At 40.6% G+C, this 9,317-nt stretch overlaps 1 protein-coding gene across 3 annotated transcripts in view; it reads left to right on the top strand.

The window, feature by feature from the left end:
• The first annotated feature begins 294 nt into the window (after positions 1 to 294).
• The window catches only part of erbin (erbb2 interacting protein), a 58,139-nt gene continuing 49,116 nt past the window's right edge, over positions 295 to 9,317 (top strand). For all 3 annotated transcript variants that reach the window (XM_030435579.1, XM_030435578.1, XM_030435577.1), the window contains exon 1: positions 295 to 990. The gene's annotated coding sequence lies outside the window, so the exon portion shown is untranslated. The remainder of the gene's footprint in view (positions 991 to 9,317) is intronic.

The raw sequence follows: 9,317 nt of genomic DNA, 5'->3' as shown, positions 1-9,317 counted from the left end.
GAGTTAAACAGTAAAGGAAAATGAATTTTCTCTTCCTATTTCCTTATTGGAATAAAATCCATTCATGCAGGACTTTTGGCATGAATGCTTAAACTGCTGCATGTGGTGAAAACACACTCACCTTTACCTGTGTTGATTTAATGAACAACCAAAAAGTAATTATGTGTAATCTGTATGTGTGTGCGTATGTGTGTGAATACCTTTTCTTGGACTTTATCACAAATGAAAAATATAAAATGTTGTCGAGCAAATGCACTGAGCGAGGTGAGCTGTAGGTGTCTCGGGGGGGAGGAGGAGGGTGAGACCGTGAAGGCATCATCAGTGGAGGCTCGGAGCTCGAGAGGAGACTTGTGTTGGACAGCCCACTCCTGCATGTAGGCACAGAGGTCGCAGGGAAGAAAACCCCTCCGCTTCATGTTGTTCTCCAACAGCCTCCATGTAGCTTCACTCGACTCTGTCAGAAAAAAAGCCGCATGATTGAACGAAAGGAGATTATGACTGAAAACACCTGGGTGCGGCACACTTTGGAGGAGAAGGTTTCGCTCTACGCATTTTTGCCTTTTGTATTTCCTTGCTGAATGTCGTGGACATTTTGGATTTTTCTTTTTTTTTAATGCCCTGTGTCATCAAATCTTACCAATTAAGGACTTGTTTTAATTATTATTCGCGTGTGTTCGCCTTCAGTGGGGTTTGTTTGAGTAACAGTTGGACGATACGTACTTTAAAGTCTACAAACAACTAGGGGACGACAACAGTAGACAACTTGAGGACGGCTCGCCGAGCAGAATGTGCGTACTGGGCCAGCTCCGAGTCGCTCTCTAAGTGGGCAACGTTAGCTAGCTGCTAGCACTAGCAACACACACAAAAAACCCTCTAAAACGAAGCTGTGAAGCTAGCTCATGCCCACTTCTTGATATATCGTCTGGATATCATCACCCTGCTTATAACCTGGGCGCCAACACACGAGACGGAGACTCGACGGGGATTTAGGTGAGTGTCTTTTGTTTGAGCAAGTTTACGCTTCTGTCTGCGGGGGCCCCCCCTCTGTACAACATGCTAACAGGAGAGCTAGCTAACATTTCAGCGCAGTGGAGCAGCGTCGTCCGGGTCCCATTCTGATGCTGTCCGACTGTAGTCTTAATTAATTCCAGTCAATTGTATCGATTAATTTGAACGTTACAGCTTCTTTTTACACTCTCGCTGTTTAGTAACGGCTGTGACTGTGTTCTTGTGGTGAAAAAATGGTGGTTGGTTTTGGACGGTAACGACAGATTCGAGCAGCTGTCTTGTCTGTATTTTCGGTTGGGTTCTCATCAACAGCTGTACGTTACATGGCTGCCTATTTGCAGGGCTGCTTATCTATTCAGGGTCACCAGAATATCCGATGTGACGCAGAGGAGTAACGTTACATCTTTAAAAAAAATGGCAGTCGATAACCTGTATGATTTTTAACTGAAGTCCTCAGTGTTGGTCAGTAATCTAACAGCTGCAGTGCAACAACAACAGCAGCAGCAGCAGCAGCGGCAGTCACATCTTTTGTTGCGGGGCACCTTCAGCCCTTCGACGGACCAAGAGGGGATTAGTGAGCCGCTGTACACTCAACATATCGGCGTTTTCATTTTCTCACCACTTCACTAATCAGATTACCATCCCCACTTAACTCCAGTGTAATTTAATCCTGTTAAGATTTTCAGATTTTGAGATGGAGGAGCTAATGTCCAGGTTTTGATTTTTAAGGGAATTTTTTCCCCCCAGCAAGTCCATCCATGTTTTATTTGTATATGCTGTCAAGAGAAGAAGCTCAGAAAAAAAAACATGAGGAAGCCATGAAGCGGATAACATTCAGGTGAAAAACCAAGTGTTGTTGTTCTTTTTTTTTTTGCACCCTGAATCACATCCGTGAATGCTTTGTGGTTTTTCTAACACACCAATGACAGCAAGACATGGTGCTTGCAGCTGTAACCAAGCCCATCTCATGTGAACAGCCATGAAGCTATAAACCAAAAACAGGCTCATCACTGTACAAACAGCTGAAGTGACCCTTGAAACTTGACAGGGTGGGGAGTGCTTTGTGCTGCCAAAGAGAAGGACACATGACAGGGTTAAAGGAAAAGTTCACCCACACATTAAAATTCAGTCACTACCTGCTCACCCCCATGACGACGGAAAGACAGGGTTTGAAGTTTCTCGTTCCACAGAACATTTCTGCTGCTACTTCACAGTGAAATGGAGTTTCAGCGTCCTTCTAAGCAACGTAAATAGATGGGGACTTGTTTTTAAACGTTAAAAAATACAATTGACAAAAGCATAAAATGGCTCCACGCAGCTCAACTGCCCCCGTAGTCCCAAATTGATTTGAGAAGACGGGATTTACACTTATCAAAATGTCCTATTCGGTAAAGCTGCTAAGCTAAAAGCATCTGAAGTGGCTGCACACGTTCGACCTCATTTTAAGGATCTAAACATTGTCTTTTTAAAATCAGTTTAGGATCTTAGGGCGTCTGGAGACTTGGATCATGTGGGAGAAGCTGTACGGAGCCATTTGATGTTTTTAGTTTTATTTTACGTTTTAAAACAAGTCCCTATCTACTGTTAATCCAGAACTATTTTGCGAACTACGAAAAACTTCACCTGACTTTCCATCGACATGAGGGTGAGAAGATGACGACCTATCCTTTAACACAGACTGTAAATACTGTAGGCATCTATGGCAGTATAAATGTCCTCCATCCTGCTTGTTGAAATACAGAGGAGACCTCTGCTGCCTTCACACTCAACTGACCGGCATTGTCATGTTGTTAAACAGTATCTGATTAGCCTTCAAAGGCCGTCCTCGCTGTCATAAAATATAAACAGAGACTAGGACATATCAGCTGCCACTTGTCATTGTTGTTGGCCTACTGTCCAAGATCTGGTGAGCAGCTGTTTGTAGATTATCATCCAGTTATCCACAATAATATTGACGGATGATATGCATGAGTTTTCAAGACATTTCTTCAAACTGTAGAGCAAACACTTGTCCTATTCCTCAGCCTTTCCCTTCCACGTTGCAGTTTTTTGGTCATTTGTTTAATTAAAAGTAAATATTGTCATGGAAGATTGATCTTCAATACATACACTGCATAAATCAGTTTAAATGCGGCGGTATGTTTCCATGGTGGTTGGAGGTGTTAAAGCCCTGTGTGTGCTAGCTGAACATTAAATTTTCCTCATTCCTCGTATGATCATTTACAACTGACCTTATCTGCAAAAGATAAGGTTCACTGCCCTGTTCTTTTCTCACTCTAATGCCAAAGTAGTGTTGTTGTAGATACACTTGCAAAACACTTTGTTGTGCCACTTGGATACCGAAAGAAGGCAAAGACTTGACAGTAGCTTTTTCAACAAAAGTGGCTTGTTTCCTTATCTTCATTCTGCCTCAAAAAAATGCTCAAAATACTATGGCTGCATAATGGTTAATCCAATTCTATAATGCTTCCATTGTGCCCTTTATTTCCATTTCTCTTTATCATACTTTGAGTTGGACAAATAAAACTCTAGAAGGATTAAGACGAGGTCCCTGAGGTTAAAACCCTTTTTTCCTTTTGCTTTCAAACAGGCCCAAATTGTTTTGTTCAGCAGTTATGAAACCCAGACAGGTTTTCCTTTATGGCAATACCTTTAAAAGCCCAATGAAATGTTATCTTTACTTCCTTGACGTAATTCCCATTGAAAGGGAACACAGTGAGTAATCATCCCAGAGTGTGAACCAATGGGATATCAGTTGAGGAGAAAGAAGGTCAGAGGAGTGAGATGGACTTTTTGGTCATGTGTAGAGTTGGTGTTGAATGAACGCTGAACACAGTGACTGTAGGTGTGTTTGTCTGATGACACCTTATGAATGACAGGAAAGCTCTTCTTAATATTCATGCTCATGTGACCATATGAGCTCACATTTCCTCTCCCATCTTCAGCAAGTCCAGCCTCAAAGCAATTCAAGATTCTTTTTCTACACCCGGAAATAAGGAAAGAGAAATATGCCAGGGCAATGTGTGAGCAATGTGTAAACAATGAGGTTGTTGACGTGGACCGAGCAGCACGCGTTTAATGACTGAACACTCATGTGACATCGCTGACGAGTTGGAGGTGATGGTGTTGAGCAAACCTGTGAGAAAGAGCTGTTGAGTTAGGAATTGAGCCAGTGTGAGCTGAGGCAGTGGTTCTCAGTGTGAAGGTGCCAAGTTGTTCGTAATACAGTACAGCTGGCAGGTGATTTATTTGATCCAAATTTCCTTCATGCCATTTTGTTTAGACTTTATCTTTAATAGGCTCACAAATATTGTCCACACGTTGTGATCTTTGTTTTTCATGCAGAGGTATGGGATGATGATGCTCTCAAATAGATTTCCCCTTCTTAAAAGATCTTTTTTTGTGTGTGTTGTTTTTAAAGACAAAGTTGTTGTGGATACAGCCCTGCCCCCCTCCCTCGAGTAGCAGGTGCATACAGAGCAAGCTGTTGCATGTGTTTATTTTACTTTCAATCTATGTGCTAACCTCAGTGTTTTCTATGCTAATGATCCTTATAGAGTTGATTCCATCAGCTTAGTAAGCACTCAGTTCCAGCCTCTCAGTTGTCAAGATTTGCTTCCTTTTTTGTCCTCTGTGATAAATAATTGTTTATTTTCTGGTTTTGTACTGTTAAAGAATAATCAATAGTGAAAATGCATCTCTAGAACAGTTTTTTGTTCACAATTAAATACAGATATTCATAAATGGGCTTTATTTCAGATAACCACAAGGCCCCACTACAACAAATTAATTTTCAACATGTGGGAAGCAGTGCGTCATGAAGAAAGAAATTAGGGACATGTGCTCTCTGCTGGAAACTGTTGCAAACTAGTCCAACTGTGCTGATATTATCCTCGTAACTTTTTAAGTGATCTACATTTAAACATTACTATCAGGCGATGTGAGCTGGAGTAACACACACACACACACACAATTTCAATTATTTATAGTTCTTCGCATCAGCAGCTTTCTTGTTGTAGATTAAAACATCTTTAGTGTTGTAATGGTCCTTAGAGACGTTATCATCTTAGTGAGGAGGCCAAAGATGAGACTGATTGTCCTGTGCCGACTGCCGTCATCCATGTAGTCACACAGTTTTGCTTTACAACTTACCGAGGGGAAGACAGAGCAAGCCCCTTCAATTTCTGACGTGTGACACATCTATTCCCGTTTGGCCACATTAGACGGACAGAGGGTAAATATCCTGTTGACTTTTCAGCGACTCTACGTAAAGCTTCAGTGTTTGAATTGTTGCGACATCTTTGTTTAAGCTATGAGGAAAATGCAGTGTCTGTACTGGTTTCAGCAAGGTTTCATCTGTGTAATGTTTGGCAGCCATGAAGTGCTTGTCCTACTTCTTAAAGCAGGTGAAAGCGGGCGGCAGAGTTCAAAACAAGGGATGATTTGATTGTAGGCAGTGACTGCAGTTTTGAAGTTGCAAGTGTGGTCATATGACCAAGCAAGGTCATGGGATTAGTCAGCCACCTGAGAAAGACCATTTGTGGTTAAACCATGTCATGCCAATGTCGAATAACGGAAGAACTGGAGACAAGATGGCAGTTTGTAGGTGTTTTATTTATGTTTTTATAAAGATAATTCTGGCAAAACACCCACAAAGATTTTATGGATCATGTGCATGCGCCTGCGGATGATGGCATGGGGTTAGGGGACTTTTTAATGTCACAATACAGTCTTCATAAGGGTAGATCACTTGATCTGGAGCAGGCTATATTCAGACTAAGGATGTCCCGGCTGATATTTATAATTTATAGCAACGTTTCAGTCCCACTGACCTTATTTAAGCTGTATAAAAAGAACTGACACATCTCTCTCTCCCAAATGTGTCTGCTTTTTAAAATATTACCTGTTCTGTGGGTGAAAAATGTCTACTCTTTGAGTGTGATTGATTTAAGTGTATTTTTCAAAACAGTTGTAGTAGGTGGATTTTATTTACAGTCTGCGGCTTGTCTGTGGCTCCACAGCAATACTTAACTGCCTCTTTGTTATTCATTATGATAAATCAGTCAAACATAAAAGTCAGTGTTTATGGATTTTTTTTTCTTGGTCTGTTGCCCACTGGCTGAACAAATGGCTGGTAATGCACATTAGTAACTGTAGATGTCAATATTAAATGAATAGCCCATTCAGTGCAGTGAAGGCCTTTCATGCTGTAGATGGATAGTCCATAACAAGCTTTGTGAGTCTGTATTTTGACTCCGTAACATGTGAATTTGCATAAATTTGACCTGCTGTTCTATCCGTTCTAATATACATCTGTGCGTTCAGTTTGTCCCCTATGACTTCACTGCTTCTGTGACCCAGTTTGGCAAAAAACTGTCTCTCCCTCTGACAGTCTTGCTGTCTATCAGCAGATATGTTCACAAAGCCAAATCCTTCTTTAGTTTGGCTGATTAAGACACCGCATAGGAGCATGTTCTGAACTGCTCCAATCTCCCCCTCATAACACTTGTCAAACTTGACATTTATGTAAAAGAATGTTTGCAATGGAAGAGGAAAGAAAAAGGAGCCTGTGTGGACATAAAAGCTGTAAGAAACGGTCTGTTGTAATATCAGCTACAGCATCATATCTCTGCTATAAGCTGTCCACATACTGTATAGCATAACTGGGTTTTATGTGTTGTAGGTTAGGCAATGCATTGTCTTCAGGCTGTCTACAAATGATAAGCGATAAGTCTGATCTCAACTCTGCATTTGGCAAGGGAGAGAGTCAAACAATACCTCATCACTAAGGCATTTGTATTTTACACGTGAGGAACAAGACATGCATAATTCATGCTGAAGAAAAGTATTATATCCTAGTCGGTGAAGTATTCCCAACGTAAGGAAGAGAGGGTGGGAAACACACAACTCACAGAGGCAGTGTTTGTAATAAACTTGATATATATTATTGCATATATATTGTAGCTAATTTTTAGGCAAAATCATGCCATTAGATTGGTTTACTAATAAACTGCAGTGTGGTAATTTCAGTTTTATGATAAATTATCATATTAAATATATGTATGGTATTTCAAAAACCATACAGAGAGAAATTTGTTATGAGGTTTGGGACGGTGATCGGGCTCAGTGCAGCCTGGTTCATCCATATTTATGTTCATTTATATTCTCTGCAGAAGAACAGGCAACCAAAAATTCTGTTTAAAAACTATTGTGTACTAAATCTTGTGCGCTGGATTCTTTTTTTCTCCAAACATGGTTGTACAGTTATTGCTGTAAATACCTTATTCTAGATCTATACACCAGTGTCATTTTAATTATTTAAATCTGGATCTGTATGTTGCATTTTGCATTTATAGCTGGCTTGGAAAAGCCAAAAACAGTTAATCAGATTCATGAGGCAGGTTGCCCACGATTGATGATCTAGTAATGTGGAGGGAAGATTCAGCCCTTCTACAGTTTAATCATATTATCCTAAATTTACATCCAGTTTAGGTTGGTTGCAGCTCAAATGGGGTTCTATTGAGTCAGCTATAACAGCTTGTTTAGGTGTCAAATATCAATTGTACGCAAGTTTTGCAAAAAAAAACTGCTATTGTATCAACATGTTTATGACTGATGACATCCAGTTTGAAATGTATCCAACACAATGACCACATTTGGAACATAAACGTAGTGGTCCAAGTGACTCCTATTTTCTTTCATGCTGGATCGTCAAATTATCATATACATAACCTCTATTTCCACCTCTCATCATCCAAACAAAAGACTGTCCTCCATTAGAATTTGAAGGCAGACTGTCCTGTTTATGACCCTGTACTGGGCTTCATAATATTACTGTTGTCGCTTCAGGTGATTGTGGTTTGTTGTTGTCATGTGTGTCATACCTTCAGTGATGATACAGGCACAAGAATTATATTTACATCTGCTTACACACTGCAGTATAACTAAATGGCTCTCCAGTGCGGTCTGTGATGTATTTTACCACAGATGTGGACACATGCTCGGACTACCTCCAATTGTTGGCTGAGTCACTGCATCCACAGCGTGTTTTGGGTTGAATCACACTTGTTTCAGAGCTGTTAATTTGTATAAGGATCACTTTAGTGCAAAACATGAACAGCTCATTGTTCGCTAAGGCTGGCAGTATAATTCAAATGATGTAAAATCTGCTCTGTGTGCACAGGCAAAGTCATGGGTTTTGGCCCATAAAGAAGCTCCATGACTGGCGTTCAGTCGCTGCAGTGTGCAGTGATTTAAACAGGCTGAACAGCAAAAGGCTGGTCAGCAGCACCTTGTTCACTGACCCTAATACACCACTGCCTGCCTGTGATGTCATGTGACATATTGCAGTTTGAGTAAAGCTCTGTGTATACAAATGTTTACTGCTGCTGCTAAAGAACTTACAAGTCTCTTTACACCTTGATCCACAAGTATCTCCTTTCAGTGTTGATGTCATTCAACGAACACACCTTTTAACTGCAGTAAGTGAACTAGACTCGGTGTTTGTACACAGCATTGTGTTTGACAGCAGTCTGAGAACAAGCCAAATTAGATTTCAGTTTACAGTGTTCTACAGAGTCTATTAGCAGAGCAAAGGAACAAACTGGCCAGGACAAGGAACAGAGTAACTGGTACTACTAATACACAATTAGGCCATTAATGAAAACTAATGACATTATTACATTATTTCCATAGCAAACAAAGCAAACATCTCTATAACTTGACTCCACCTTTGTGATTGATCGCATCAAGAGCAGAAATGAGCCCTGCTCTCTTTACCAAGTCTGATTGAAAGGCCAGTAAAACATTTTTATTATACTACTGGGTTATTTTATATCTTATGTCTTCATAAAGCTTTCCGGAACATGCATATGAATGAGTTTTATGAGGAAGTCTTTAAAGTCCACCAAGGCACAATCTCCACGCATCACTTAGGTGTACCCCTCTGTTTTGTGTGTTCACGTCTAGTGGTAGGATGTCTAAATTCTTGTTGGGATAGAGTGGTAGGGTGGAAAGTCAGGGCTACATGGCCCTCCAAACGGACACTTCAAACTCTGCTGTTTCAATGTATTGTGGTTCGTTTCTTTAAAACGTGGTACCACCCCTGTTATATCAGTGCGGACCGGCAGGGTAGGAGCACGGGATGCTAATCTTAGCCTATAAAACACCACTAGAGGCCAAGTAATGACGCGGATTGATGCCATGAAGTGATGAACAAATTGCGAAAGTCCATTCTCGTCTATTCCGATCACATAAATTATTAATTATAAAACCTCTAACAAAAGAGAAATCATCACAGCTGAAGACAT

This window comes from Sparus aurata, chromosome 12 (assembly GCF_900880675.1).
Source record: "Sparus aurata chromosome 12, fSpaAur1.1, whole genome shotgun sequence".
NCBI classification, from domain to species: Eukaryota; Metazoa; Chordata; class Actinopteri; order Spariformes; family Sparidae; genus Sparus; species Sparus aurata.
The sequence above is the reverse complement of the archived record's forward strand: the minus strand, read 5'-3'. Positions and strand labels throughout refer to the sequence as shown.